The following is a 16,279-nucleotide window of genomic DNA, read 5'->3' as shown; positions in this document are numbered from 1 at the left end:
CAAGGGAGAATCCTGAGTAATATCTTACTACATTACATTTTATACATCTTATTTTAAAATTTAGTGTTTGTAATTGAGTGCTTTATGTGTTTGAACTTGAGTGGACCTTTAACCGCCAAAGCTATTTCTGATCTGTAAATCTCAATAAAAAGCCCCTCTGATGCGATGGACTTTAATCTCAGCAACACAAACATGAAGGGGGACGTGAGTTTGGCCGGGGGGGACAAAAGGAAACGGTCACGCATGGTTTCTGCAGGACGAAGAGGACGCGCTGATGACACCGTGTAGAAACTGAGGGACATTCATGTAATGATGATATTCACACGGCTGCAAGAAACCTGACCTTGATTTTCCATCTGTGGGATGAACTGAAGAAGTCCATCAATGTTTCATTTCATTGAAAGTAGAAAAATACACCAAAAACTATTACATTTGACATAAAATCATTTGCTCCATTGCACAAGCGAAGGTCAGACAGATGCTAAATTATCTGTTAAAAGAAAAAAAATGTATCTTTTGCATTTAATGGTAACAGTTGTCAAAACAATCATTTCTCATACGAGCTTTGCAGTATTTATATATAAATAAAAAAGCCAGGTTTTGTTATTCAGCTGTAGAGAGCAGGACTGAAGGATCATTATGTCCACATTTCATCCAGGGAGAACTATTTCCTCTTCCTCCCCACTAGAGTGCGCCATCATATCATCTTCTTTAAAATGCTCCACTCCAATCCTCAGAAATACTACAAAGCCTTTTCCTGTAAGCAGCAAAGCCCTCTTAGTTCTCAAGCCCTCCAACTCCTACAGACACAATTATACCAGGATGAGAAGCACTTGTTGTGCTTCCACGGCTTTTTGGAGCAATTAATGCCAGCTCGCCAAGCTGTGCAGTGAGAGGTGGAGAGGAGAGGGGGGAAAAGAGGATGTGAGCAGGGAGTGAGAAAAATCCCCCTTTATATTTGTCAAGGAGGAAGAAAGAGCTGTAATTATAACATTGGAGGCATTGGATTGCAACTTCTCTCCTCTGTGTGTTAATTTGTGCATCCATCAGGTTTTCGCAGGCAGCTTTTGAAAAGACCACACTCCTTCTGCCTCCATTTGTTCTCCGAGCACAACAGACAAACTGAGGAGGGAAGTCGCTACTTAGTCCCCTCACAATGTCTTCACAATTACTGGTTGTGCGCAACGGTGCCGAGATGCAGAAATTCTCAAATATGCAAAGCACTGATTTAATTAGAGGCCTCTGATGCGATGTTGAATTCACCTCGTTCAAGGAACTGAGGAAACATGCAGCAAAAGAAAAAATAACACGCAGCCTTATTTTCTTTCTGCAGTTTCTGGAGTGGTGCATGCTGTGACTGCTTTTTAGATTTTTAGAATTAAACAAGAAAATATAAGCGCCGCAGGCCTTCCCTGCCTTTCATTCGATCCCAATGGCTTGTCATGTTGCTCTTGCCACTTTGGAATCAAAGTAACTGCTTAATGACTTTAATGTCACCATGCAGTTAATTTGCCCCAATCCACAGCGGCCAAAGCCGTTCCAAGAAAGTGTCAAGCAAACTTTTTTTCTCTCTCTCTCTCTCTTTTTCTTTTCCCCAGACCATCGAAATGTCCTTCTGGAGAGGGAATCTGTTGAGTGAAGATGAGAGAGCGAAGGAGCATCTTCTGCTTAGCGAGCTGAAATGCCTTTGAAGTCTCAGTCACACTGAAGACTCATCAACACATGGCTCAAGGCAAGGTTAGGGCGAGTCTCAGGGTTGGCACTTTCTCAATGTTTTGAAGGTTTTCACACTGTGGGCCATGGCACGTCACTCAGCGAGTCCTCACAGCGCATTAGTCCTATTGATGACTACGTTATCTGACGTGCGGCTTGATCAGAGGAACTCGGAGGAAATGGTTCTTCATACATGCATTTGCGCTGCTGGTAAAAAGGTGAGATAGCATAAGTGCAACAGAACTGATGGACGAGTCCTATATTCAGACGTATATTGAAGCTTCAAGGTTTTAGTCGGCAGGCAAGTGAAATAATCAGCAGTTTTATTTCCCATTTGATAAAAGTTTGGTTATGACTGACAGTAATGTCGAAGTATTCTTCCTGGCCTTTCCCAAGGTGTCTCTGTTGCCATGGTTATATCATTATCTGTGAACTGAAAGTAGAAGCTGAGCATTTTGCAGAACACAATGATATGATGTGGATCTGGCTGAAAAGACGTTATTGTTCTGCGTACAATGAAAGAGAAAATGAGTGATTCGCAATCTAATAACTGCCTCAATCATTTTTGTAATTCTATTAATGCTGGGGTTTTTGAATAGGGCAAATTATTTTCAAGGAAATTACATTTTGATTCAAATAGTTCTGATCTGTTTTATTCAATATTGCGTTTCATGTATTTTGGTATAACTGTGTCTGTACTTAAAGACGAGAGGGGAGGCAGGTTCAAAGAGAAGTTGCATGCAGAGCCTTTCGGCGCTGGTGTTATTATCTCCCTCGCCCACGGGGAGGCACCATCCTTTAGAAGGGAAGAGATTTATACATGCTGGTACTTCCACAAAGCCCAGCTCCCAGGATCTGTGTCCCTCGTCCACAAAATGTGTTGACATATGTTGCTTCTCTCGGTATATTCACAGGCTGACACCAGAGAAATCTTTTGTGATTCAATAGAGCCTTTGAAAGGATACTTTTTTTGTCTTGACCTAGAAAGGAAAGCGCAGAGAGGAGTGATAGCATTAAAAACGATTGGATTCCATTTAGGTGGACTAGTTCCAGGGCTCTGGTATTGTGCATGCTGACTCAATGTCACATAGCTTACTGAACCATAGAGCTGAACCACGGGTAACAGAATTAGTTTCACTTGTACTTTTTCCTGCCTAAAAAGTCAGGATGTGCACTGTGAAAGAGGTCTATAGGAAGCCTGCACCTGTGTGTGTGGGGGAAACTTAAATCCTGCACTGCATATGCAATGAAAATGATTTTTTCCCAGTGTATGAGATGTAAGCAACACTTAAAATATGAAGTAGTGACATGTTTATACTTTAAATTCATCTATCTATATGTATCAACTGAGTTTACTCTTAAGAAGCCTACATTTTACAGCCACCTTTATTTCTATGACCATAACTGAAATTAATAACAGACAAGGATGAAAATGCCGTATTGTTAGGACTGTTATAATTTCTGTTTGATATATATGTTCCAGAAAAATCAAAATACCCCCATGTGACGAACAGGCCGTTCGTCACTGGTTAAAGCACTGCACTTTGCACACAGACACTTTCTCTCATTCACATTGCACTAATGCACAGCACTTTAAAGAAGCTAATTTGCACATAACAAAGAATAATTTGCACAACGATTGTCTTTTTAAATTATTTATTTATTTATTGGAGACCGTTTGTCTGTGGGTCTGGTCGGGCGTGGCGGCGGACCTGCAGGACAAACAAATGACAAATCAAGATTGGTTAATGTGCAATATATGTGCCTGTTTTTAATTAGCTTTTCTTTTAGGTGTTGGGTGTGTGAATGTGGTGGAGTGTGTGTGGGTGTGATTTTTAACTCACCTTTCTGCTCTTGTGTTCAGGAGTGGTGTCCGGCCAAAAGATTCCCCGGGGGACGGACACCACTAAAGAAAGTTCTGGGCTGGTCCAAGAGTGGAAATGGGTGGGGGGTGGTTTCACGGATTTTAGATATGGTTTAGGATTTCGTGTAGTTATTTGGGTCGTTAGTTTGGTTTATTCTTAAGTATGGGTTTTGTTTTGTTTAGGTTAGTATTATGAGTTTATAGTGGAGGATTTTAACATAGTTTTAGAGAGCTAATATTATGTTTTATACCTCCTGGAGTTTTAATGGTTTTACCCTGTTAAGCTGAGTGTATTTAAGGGTCTGAAGACATTCAGTGAGGGAGAGACCGTGATTGTGGTGAAGCCAAGCTCCTGGGAGATCCTCCAATGCACCTTTTTGCACTTTTTGGCACTTTGCACTTTATGGTTGATTTTTGCACAAGAAAATAAAAAAGAAGTGGACCACTCAACTTGGCTCATCCCTTCGTGCTCACTGTTCCTGAGCCGCTCACGCCACGCTGCTTACATTTGGTGCCAGTGGTGGTCCTCCTGCTTACATTTCGCAGCGGTGGTGGTCCTGCTGATTATGTTGATGGCAGTGATTCTACCCCTGCCATAGTGAGTACAAGGGCAATATGAGCAAGAAAGGAAATAAGAGACCTGAAGAGCCAGATGATGGACGGATTGCACCATCCAGCTCTGAGATGGCCCAAGGAGGTTCAGCTGGTCAAGTGGAGGAGTTGACTGCTCTGGTGAAGACATTGATTGAACGCCAGGAGACAAGAGACAAAAAACTGGAGAAGGATATGTCCCTACAGGAGCAACGCTGGAAGTCCATGCAGCATCAGTTCCAGCAGATCCAGCAGCAAGTTCAGCAGTCGGAGCACTCAGAGTTTCATATGCAAAGACGAACACAGGGCAGACAGCCATTTGGTGATGATGATGATGATGATGAAGATGGGCCAGACCCTGGCTGCAGCGGAGGCTACAGACCGCAGAGGGAGCCCAAACTGCCTGTTCTGATGCCAGAGGATGACATCGAACACTTTCTCATCACTTTTGAAAGAATGGCTCAGGTCTGTCGCTGGCCTGAAGAAGAGTGGGCAGTTCGCCTTGTCCCCCTACTGACAGGGAAGGCACGCAGCGCTTTTGTGCTCATGGACATCCGAGACTCTGATGACTACTACAAGGTGAAAGAAGCAATTCTGTCAAAATATGAAATAACTGCTGAGACATACCACCGCCGCTTCAGGTCACTAGCAATTGAACCTGAGGAGACGCCAAGGGAGCTCTACGTGCGACTAAAAGACTTGTCCTACCGGTGGCTCCAGCCTGAAAAAACAAAGAAACGGGACCTGATGGAGAAGATCATTCTGGAGCAGTTTCTCCGCATGGTCAGCCCGGAGATTGAGGTCTGGGTCAAGGAACGTGACCCTGGTAGCGCAGAAGAAGCAGCTCGTTTAGTGGAGGCCTTCCTAGCTGCACGGAAAGGGGCCAGAGCCTGCTACTTCGGACGGGAGCCCCGTTCCACCCAGCCAAGTAAGTCCTTTGGGGGTGGTAGGGTTGGTCCTGTTCCTGCGGGTCATATCAGTAGGCAATCTCCATCTAACCAGTCTCATTCAGGTCCAGCTAAAAGACTCTTAAATAGGACGCAGAATCAGGATATCAGATGCTATAACTGTAACAACTTAGGCCATACACAGCATTTTTGTCCTGCCCTGAAATCCAAACAGTCTTTACTGTGCTCGGTACCAAGATCAGCTGTAGTACCCACCAGAGAGGTGAGGGGGCACACAACACCTGTGCTGATTAATGGCATAAAAGCAGAAGCACTGCTTGACTCTGGTTGTTTTCAGTCAGTAGTCCTGTCTAGCTTGGTTCCAGAAGAGAGATGGTCTCGAGACAAAACACCACTCACTTGCATTCATGGAGACGAGCACAAATACCCCACAGCCGAGGTGCACATGACAGTTGGAGGACAAACCTATCTGTTAAATGTCGCCCTGGCGGACAACTTGCCATTTGAGGTGATTCTGGGTAATGATGTGCCTACTCTGCTTGATCTGATTTCACTTGGTAACCAAACAGAAAAAGGACAGGTTAATGTGGAACCTAAAAAGAATGAAGGTGGTCCATTTAACGCTGTACATGTTCTCACCAGAGCTCAAAAAGCTAAGGTTCTTTTGGAGGAGCTTCCTTATTGGGAGGAAGAGTTTGAGGCTCAATCAGGAAAGATTAGAAAATCAAAAGCTCAGAGAAGGCAAGACAAGTTTACGGGTTCTCCCAAAGACAGAAACGAAGTGTCAAAACCACTCAGTCCGGTGGAGTTTGACATCCCGTCTGACATTGGTGCACTGCAGAAACAAGATCCATCTCTTAATGGTTGGTTTGAGAAAGTCGCCAATCAGGGGGAAACTAAACTGTTGGATGAGGCCAGATACATAATTAAAAATGGTATACTGTATCAGGTCACTGATAAGAGTGAAGCTCTGGCATTGCCTCATCAGTTCAGACAGCAGGTGATGGAACTGGGTCATTCCATTCCCTGGGCTGGTCACATGGCTTTTCAAAAGACACTGCGCAGAATCGGTAGTCGTTTTGTGTGGCCAGGCATGTACACGGAGGTTTCCAAATTCTGCAAATCATGTGAGAAATGTCAACTCACAGCAGGAAGGGGAGTTTCTCAAGCTCAGTTACAACCTCTGCCAATAATTGGTACTCCTTTTGAGAGGATTGGCATGGACATTGTTGGTCCACTGGAGAAAAGTTCTTCTGGTAACCGTTTCATCTTGGTCATTTGTGATTATGCTACCAGATACCCAGAGGCTTTTCCGTTGCGTTCAGTCAAAGCAAAACAGATTGCTAACTGTCTACTGCAACTGTTTTCGAGAGTTGGAGTAGCAAAAGAAATTCTGACTGATTGTGGAACCAACTTCATGTCAAAACTACTAAAGCAGGTCTACCAGCTGTTGGGGGTTAAGGGGATCAGGACCACACCTTATCACCCTCAAACGGACGGGCTGGTAGAGCGCTACAACAAGACTCTGAAACACATGCTGCGCAAGTTTGTTTCTGACACAGGTACTGACTGGGACCAATGGCTGCCGTATCTCCTGTTTGCATACCGGGAGATCCCACAATCATCCACCGGCTTCTCACCCTTCGAGCTGCTGTATGGACGCCAGGTGAGGGGGCCCCTGGACCTCCTGAAGGACTACTGGGAGCAGACGGAGAGTGAGGGTGATAACATCGTAGCCTACGTCATCAAAATGAGAGAGCGACTGGACGCTATGGCAGCACTGGCTCAGGACAACCTGAAGGAAGCACAGCAACGCCAGAAAGCGTGGTTTGACCAAAAGGCGAAGGAGAGAGTCTTCGTACCAGGCCAGAAGGTACTGTTGTTGCTACCAACCAATGACAGCAAACTGCTTGCTAAATGGCATGGACCGTTTGAAGTCACCAAGCAGGTTGGGAAAGTGACCTATGAGCTCTACATGCCAGACAGGCAAAAGAAGCACCAGGTTTTTCATGTTAACCTGTTGAAAGAGTTTCATGTTCGTCAGGAGCCGTCACAGCAGTTGTTGGTTCGAGCTGTGCAGGATGACGAGGTCACAGAGAAATACTTTCCAACTGGTGCAGAAGAAACGGTTTCAGTTGACCTCTCCCACCTTTCTTCCACTCAGCAGGAAGCCATTCAGCCACTGCTTGACCCGTCTCTTTTTAAGGAGACCCCAGGCTTCACTTCTTTGGTCCAACACAAAATAAAACTGAAGAAGGATGCTCCAGTCCGTCAGCGGAGCTACAGGATCCCTGAGCGGCTGGTGCCGGTACTACAAAATGAAATCACACTCATGCTGGAAATGGGAATCATTGAAGCGTCCAGTAGTGAGTGGTGCAGCCCAATCGTACTGGTACCCAAGAAAGATGGCTCTTTGCGATTCTGCATTGATTTCAGGTACCTCAACTCCATTTCCAACTTCGATCCATATCCGATGCCACGAGTGGACGATCTGTTGGAGAGAGTGGGAGGAGCAGCGTACATCACCACCCTGGATCTCAGTAAAGGTTACTGGCAGCTGGCGCTGGCCCCAGAAGCAAAGGATCTGACAGCATTCAAGACACCATTTGGTATGTACCAGTTCAAGGTGATGCCATTTGGTCTGCAGGGAGCTCCAGCAACGTTCCAGCGCCTGATGGACCACATACTGAGGGATGTATCTGACTTCTCGGCTGCCTATCTGGACGACGTGGTGATTTACAGTAGCTCCTGGGAACAACACCTATACCACCTCCAGGAAGTTCTGCGTCGGATCAGAGCGGCTGGACTGACCATCAATCCCCGGAAGTGTTCAGTGGCCTGCCAGGAGGTACAGTACCTGGGTTTCACCATCGGCTTTGGGAAGATCAAGCCACAGGTTGAAAAGATGGAGGCCATTCGAGCGTTCCCAGTCCCCACCACCAAAAGGAAGGTGAGAGGATTTATTGGATTGGTTGGATGGTACAGGAAGTTCGTGCCAAATTTTTCTGAAAGAACTGCTGTCTTAACGAGCCTGACCAAGAATGCAGCTCCCAACAGAGTGCATTGGACGGAAGAGTGCGAGCAGGCCTTCAGGGATCTGAAGGAGGCCATCTGTACAGAGCCGGTCCTACACAGCCCTGACTTCAGTCAGCCCTTCATCCTTCAAACGGACGCCTCACAAAGTGGATTGGGAGCCGTCTTGATCCAGGAGAAGGAGGGGGAAAGGAGACCAGTTGTTTTCCTCAGTCGGAGGCTGCTGGACCGTGAGACCAGGTACTCAACAGTGGAGAAGGAGTGCTTGGCGGTGAAATGGGCAGTTGACAGTCTCAGGTACTACCTGCTGGGACGTCACTTCGACCTGGAGACAGACCACCGTGCCCTCCAGTGGCTGCACCGGATGAAGGATGCCAACAACCGCGTTACTGGATGGTACCTCTCCCTGCAGCCATATAACTTCACAGTTCGATACCGGCCCGGCAAGTCAAACATCGTGGCGGACTGTCTCTCCAGGAGTACCGAGGATGGAGGCTTCGCCATGGAGAAGGAGGGGGAAATGTGACGAACAGGCCGTTCGTCACTGGTTAAAGCACTGCACTTTGCACACAGACACTTTCTCTCATTCACATTGCACTAATGCACAGCACTTTAAAGAAGCTAATTTGCACATAACAAAGAATAATTTGCACAACGATTGTCTTTTTAAATTATTTATTTATTTATTGGAGACCGTTTGTCTGTGGGTCTGGTCGGGCGTGGCGGCGGACCTGCAGGACAAACAAATGACAAATCAAGATTGGTTAATGTGCAATATATGTGCCTGTTTTTAATTAGCTTTTCTTTTAGGTGTTGGGTGTGTGAATGTGGTGGAGTGTGTGTGGGTGTGATTTTTAACTCACCTTTCTGCTCTTGTGTTCAGGAGTGGTGTCCGGCCAAAAGATTCCCCGGGGGACGGACACCACTAAAGAAAGTTCTGGGCTGGTCCAAGAGTGGAAATGGGTGGGGGGTGGTTTCACGGATTTTAGATATGGTTTAGGATTTCGTGTAGTTATTTGGGTCGTTAGTTTGGTTTATTCTTAAGTATGGGTTTTGTTTTGTTTAGGTTAGTATTATGAGTTTATAGTGGAGGATTTTAACATAGTTTTAGAGAGCTAATATTATGTTTTATACCTCCTGGAGTTTTAATGGTTTTACCCTGTTAAGCTGAGTGTATTTAAGGGTCTGAAGACATTCAGTGAGGGAGAGACCGTGATTGTGGTGAAGCCAAGCTCCTGGGAGATCCTCCAATGCACCTTTTTGCACTTTTTGGCACTTTGCACTTTATGGTTGATTTTTGCACAAGAAAATAAAAAAGAAGTGGACCACTCAACTTGGCTCATCCCTTCGTGCTCACTGTTCCTGAGCCGCTCACGCCACGCTGCTTACACCCCAAATCAGGTTGAACCAGGTTTTCTGTGTTAATGTGATTTATGAAGCTATCCAGACTCTCCTCTGAATAATGTAGTGTGTTTCAGTCAGCAGTCTCTAAGAGCACTCTTCACAACTTTGGATTTGCTGGATAAATGAAATGTTTACGTAATGCATACAGGCAGGTTTCAAAGCAACGGGGAATAATTCAAGGCCATTAATCTTTAAATGTTTCCCAGCAACAATCAAATTCATCTGTGTTAATGCAGCTCCTTCGAGAGAAAAATATTCCGGTTGTGTGTCTGTGGCAGAGCTGCGGAAAGTACTCAACGTAAAAACATCTGCTTTCATGTCTGGATGTAAAGAACATATTCTATTTTCTACCATGCACGGGATAATTGTGCTCCGTGATGACTAACTGCACAGTGAGTGCAACTGTCTGAAAATACATGAAGACGAGCAGGCAAGAGGGCAAACAGGAGGAACAACACTGTGCACACACAGATTCTCTCTTTTCTCTTCATCGTCATTCATGTTGTGGTCGATCATACATAGTCTTTCCTCTGCCGCGGGGTTTTAGGTTATTGCTGATTTGCTTTTCCGAACTAGACTAACAAAAACTACTCGTACTCTGAAGGGCCCACAGTAATGACCTGTCAGCTGTGGGAATCAAACCAGCAAACATCAGATTCCATCAGCTCCTCCGACGTCTGCTGCTCACAATTCATAGACAGGTAAAAACAGCCTTTAAAAGCAAAAGAGCCCAGGGGACAGATGGGTAAAGAGAAAGTGAGAAAAGAATATGAGCGCAAGTCACAAGGAGACGGAGAAGTTCTGCTGCAGTTTTCATGCACTAATGTCCTTCTGTATGTTTGACTATAGCTGCACCAGGCCTCATAAATATTTCATCTATGGAGCAGATGAGTGAAATTTATGAAGTGGAGGAATGTGAAGAAGCCTGGCATCCAATGGGTTGTTTCCACATATACACCTCACACTATGCGCCTGTGCCGGGCAGATGATGGCTGTGGACTGTGTGTCACAAGCTGTGGGCAGGCTGCTTATTGAATTCAAAGGTTGGAATATGTCCTGTGCAAGGATGGCGTGTTCAGAACCAGGGTTTTGCATTGCAGGGGGTACGGCGGAATGGAAAGGTCTGAAATGTAATGCATTTGAAATGAAATGAAAAGGTACCAAGGAATGAAATATGACATGCTGGCCGCTGAAGCCTGGGGTCAGGGGAGACCCCCACCCGGGACTCTAGACTCAGCTCTACAGTTATAGTTATATATATAGAAACACATATACACACATATATATACAGAGAGAGAGAGAAAGAGAGAGAGAGGTGTAGTTTGGCTGTGTAATGTGATGCAGGCTGCCTTTGCTCCGGTGACTTCTTCCTCCCTCTGGTTCGGGCCTGATGGAGATTAAGGGCCATTAAAGGCTCTCTGCTTCATGTGCAGTTTCTATTGATCACATCGACTCAACCCACTGTAGCCAATGATCCGATTACAAGTGTTGTACCCCCGTTCTTATCCCCTCCCCCTCTGTCTTCTCTCCTCCTCGGCCCTCCCTTCTCTTCCTCCATCTTGCTCCCCCCCCCTTCCTGGCGGTTGTTCTGCCTGTGCTGAAGTCAGCACTGGGGCATGCCCAGAAGGCCCCCCAGCCTCTCTTAGCAAGCCTCTGAATATCTGCTTACGCGTCGATCTGTATTTTTGTCTTTTGGCCGCGGCGCCCGCTTTATGCGTCTCACCCATCCGTTGTTCCCGAGCTCTCGCCACCTCCAGTCGTCCACAACCAACGGGAGTGCTACGATTAACCCGGTTTCTACTTGAGAGGGATGGAGCGAACGCGGAGTGAAGAGCTAAATGAGTTGAGACAGTCTGAGAGGCATCGGCACCCCCACCCCTCCCATTGCTTGCATGGTCAAACGGCCCTGGGGGACCTCTCAGTGAGACCGCACGGGTTATTAGTACTGACAGGGGCTCACGGAAATCTTCTTAGTTCCTACTGTACAGGAAGTGTCCCACTATGCTCCTACGTTGGGGGGAGGGGCGGGGGGATCCCCGGAGAACAGAATGCTTATTCTCAACCTTCAAGACTTGAGGACAAATGCACACCCCTCCCAGCATTTTCAATGATTCCGCCATTTTCACACTTGGATCATTTTAGTGGTCGTTGTTAAACTGATGGCATAAGAAGAATGTGTCCACAGTGTGTGTGTGTGTGTGTGTGTGTGTGTGTTGTTCTCTGTCCCACTAGAAACCACCAGGTCTTGTGAAGGCAGATGAATAAAAGTACAGAAGCACAAATATGAAATTGTCCATCTGTAACGTTCTCAGATGTCTGTGCTTTACCATAGTATCCAAAATTAGTATTTTTTAACTTCCATTCTTTATTTACAAAAAAGGCTTGGTGCTTATTTCAGCACACATCTCAGAAGATGTATTTGTCTTTTAATCATTATATTCCCTCTCAACAAGAGGGAGGCAAACCGATACAGATGTAACTATGTGTAAAGCAGCACAGATAATTAATTTGTGCATTTTAGTGTATTTATTTGACAATCAGACAAGAAAAGACAAAACTGTTTTAAATGTAACAAACTGGATAAGACTTGATCACAGACGAGATGCCGACTGCATGTTTTTTTTAAGCGAAAATGATGTGTAAAAATATTTATCAAAGGCCTACATTTCATATTCACACATATATTTAGATTTTAAAGAGTACTTAAAAAAAAAAAACTTGAAAAACTGGATTGGATGAGTAAGTCTGGTATTATTTAATTTCTTAGTAACAGTATTTTCTGCGCTTCCTCTTAAATGAATGTTGTGTTTGCCACCTCTGAAAATGTTGACTGACCTGTCAGATCAGTTTCTCTAGAAGATATGTGACTTACTTGAATCTAATTCAAGACAACAGACAGTCATATTTCACTTATTCAGTCATAGATCTTCAAGGCTTTTGACTGAATAATGGATCTTAATGATAACGTTTGGGTGGATAATGAAATTGCCCAGTAGGATACGTTTCTGTGTGAAACCTAAACAAACACACCCATCCCAAACGTGTGTGAATTTTTAAGCAGATTCTTAAAGTACTGTGATGGACTTGTAGAAATTATCTGCAATAAATCAAGGTGCAGGCGTGACGGTGAGCATCCTAACAGGTTAGCATCGGCCATGATTTCAGAGCGCAGTTAAATTTGAGTGCCGTCTCACTGAGCTGCACTCCGCCCAGAAAAGTTGTAAAGAGGAAACTTTACACCAAACATGCTTTGAGTCTCGAGCTGCAGCTCTGCAAGACGTTCATGTTCAACTGTTTTACACACTGGCCATCAAGAGCGTGTCTGTGGAGATCCTATGAATGACATTTCAAGTGTCTCTTTGATGAAGACTGACTGATGCTCGCCACACACGAGATTCCATGTTAAATACTGTAATACGTGTTGCCGTGCTTTAGAGTCAAGTCATAAGCAGTGACAGAACTGGGTCTAATGTGGCAGTCACAGGAGTGGTTCCTCCGTCCTGGTTCCATCAATCAGCTGCAGCGGTGCGGCAATCACGGGACCCAAAACCGCTCGATAGCAATACAGAGAGAATAACCGAGACCACATCCAGTCAACTCGAGAAGATTCACTCCCAGCAAAGACACACACGCAACATTGCTCTTACAACTAACAATATGCATTTTAGTATGAGTAGAGGTTCATTTATTGAAAGAATTGTTTTGTTTTTTTTCCCCCCCCAGATATTCTCATTATATGGATACCTTTCTTTGATATACAGTCAAATCCTTGGGGCTAAATCAGGGCCAGAGCTGGAAAATGAATAAAAGGAAGATCCATTATATCCAGGACCAACAGAGCCTTGAGAATAGGACCACATGACTGGGAGGGAGGCTTGTAAACAGCTTTACTCCTGGGATGAAAGGCCCACTGTGATGTGTGTCCAAGGAGAGAACATGAGAGAGCAACACTGTAATGTGACAGTCAGACCCCTGAAAGTAAAAAACAATAAACAAGTAAAAAAAAAATATATATATTGCTAAATAAAGCTGATTTTCATCTATTTACACCCCTTAAAACCAGACATATCTCTGTCTCTAAAAAGCATGGAACTCACCAAATAAAAACCTGAGTGGAGTGTGTGTCTGGGCTTTGATACCGGCATGGGCTGGGTAAAGGCACTGACCTTCGCCGCTGCTGCAATTACATCATAGGGCGACTCCTGCCGCCATGCATATTAATGCAGGTTCTGGAGGCATCACCCACACCTTTGATTACTCGGGATCTGAGCTCTCCACTGCATGACAAGTGTATCTGGACACAGAGTGTATGTAATGTTTGTCTGCTCGAGGAGCGATATAGACCACGAGCGAGAGCAGATCAAAGGAGCGCACAGTTTTCCCCTACAGGGGAATGAGAGAGATACTGTTTGTGAGTGGAAAAAAAAAAAAAAAACATGCATGAAAATGAGCGTCCATGTGCAGCTAGTCTCAAAAACATGTAACTGAATTGCTGGTTAACCAAAGCCAAAGGGTAAAGATAACCCTCTGCTACTGATGGCTGGTCAATTACATTTATGACGGGGGTGTCAAGATTTAAGCATGCTTCAACTTTTTATTTTCAAACAGATGCATTTGGCCGGAAATAGACGTGATGGACTGCGGACCTGTCCAGGGTCTAACCTGCCTTCTTTCATGCAATTATCTCTTCAGCACTGCAGGTCTGTAAAATGGAAAATACCATCTGTTTTCCACACCCTACACTGTAGCTACTGTTGCAGTAACGAGTCTCAGATTAGACAAAATATGAAATCCTAACAGAAAACTCCCCTGGAAAATCAACAGAGCAGGTGGAAGCGCCTCAGTGCAGTTTGGATGTTCTCTGTGTGAGAGTGAAGGCTGTCTCTGGGTAATCTTTTCTTTCCTCCCACAGACCAAAAACATGCATTTGAGGTTAAGTGGTGTCTCTAAATTGCCCACAGGCCCGTACCGTGGTGTAGTGGATAGCACTCGTGCCTCATAGCAACATTGTTCCAGTCAGAGTCAAGGCCTTACCGTATGAAGTTTCTCTGTTCTCCTTGTGTGTGTCTGCGTTTTATTTCCTCGAGTAATCTAGTTTCCTCCCACAGGCCCAAAACACATTTGAGGTTAACTGGCTACTATAAAATGTCTCATATGAATGTGAGTGTGTGGCTGTCTGTCTCTCTGTACCGGCACTGTGGTGGACTGGTAAAATTTCCAGCATGTACCGTTTGCCCATTGACAGCTGGGTAACAGCATCCTGAATCTATAAGACGACTGCAGTGGTCCAGAAGATGGATGGATGGACGAACGTTTGGCTTTATCTCCCTTACCATGTACTGACATGGAATTAGAATAGTGTCCTGTGCTGCCAGTAGAGGGCCTCATTGTTATAACATAATACTCCAAAGGTGGTTGGTTCCATTTTCTAGGAGCCTGGCAGCTGACTGGAAGCCTGAGCAGAGACAATGCTGACTGAGAGTCTCTGAATTTGGGTAAATGAAACTGATACTTGATCTAAAGGTTTATTGCTGATTTATCTTGTAAATCTAACATTTAGTTGGAATTCTAAAGATTTGTGAGACTGATCTTGAGTGATCGAGGAAGGGCAGAAGTCCTTGTATAGTTTTTGCCAGATATCGCTTAACTGAACTATGGGATACTTTAGCTGAAGACTAGCTGAATTAGTAAATACCTCTTTATTCATATGAGGCTGAGCCAATCTTCTTCACGTCGTGGATTAAAAGGCAGCTTCTCAGAGCTCTGCTCACCAGGGAATAGCCAGCATGTGATTGGGCTCCATTTGCTGCTGCTGCTGCTGCAATGATCATTTCATGTCTAAGCATTAAAGTAACACTAAGGAACTTTCAGTTTCCGTTGATTTTGGCGGCGCCAGTGGACAAAAGCGGTAGTGTTTTGCCTAAAGGAATACTACAGTTCCCATGAGGACTAGTGCGTGACGTCGTAAAATGCTGCTCCCGTGGCATGCTGTCAGATTGAACTCGCCTACATTTGTTTCCAATGGCTGTGTGAAGGACGGACAGCGACGAGGTAATGAATCTAATGGTGGCTAAACAATATTATATCATAATGTGACGCATGCCGTGTGCTGGGTTCCTACCACCCTCCTCACAGTTTCTTAGTCCAAGTGAAAGCAATACTGACGCCCTCAGCCCGTGACAGAGGGGTCATTCAACCCGTTGTAAGTCGATGTATCATCACAAAAGATATTAAAATGTTTTATTAAGGTTGAAAAGTTCCTTAGTGTCGCTTTAAAAAAAAGTCTGAGCGGTTGGAAGAATTCACTTTTTTTATTTTTTTTTTGGAGGGAGGTACAATAAGTAGGTAGCAGAGATATGTTTCAAATTCAAACTGAAACCGAAACACACTGAAATTATGACGCAAAGTTTGCGCCAGCCTTCTCTCATATTAAATCTCCATAATGAGTAAATTAGTGGGTCTCCATCTGTGGCATTGCAAACTTACAGTCACACATGCTGACTATATTCACAACCCCCTGCTGGGTGTGTCGGTAGGGAATAAACACACACAGATTATTTCACACGCACTATTGCAGCTACAGTACAATGCACAAAGGGGTGCAACATAGCCTGCACATACACTGTAATTCACACAATCGCTGCTGTGAAAATGTTGGCACAGAGAGCATCTGATATATGGAGTAAAATTGAACCCCCTCAAAAAAAAAAAAAAAAAAATTAGCTGGGATAAGGTTTTTCTAGCTGTGCGATGCGACTCCATGCAC

The sequence above is a fragment of the Salarias fasciatus genome, chromosome 9 (genome assembly GCF_902148845.1).
Source record: "Salarias fasciatus chromosome 9, fSalaFa1.1, whole genome shotgun sequence".
NCBI classification, from domain to species: Eukaryota; Metazoa; Chordata; class Actinopteri; order Blenniiformes; family Blenniidae; genus Salarias; species Salarias fasciatus.
This window is presented reverse-complemented; position numbering follows the sequence as displayed.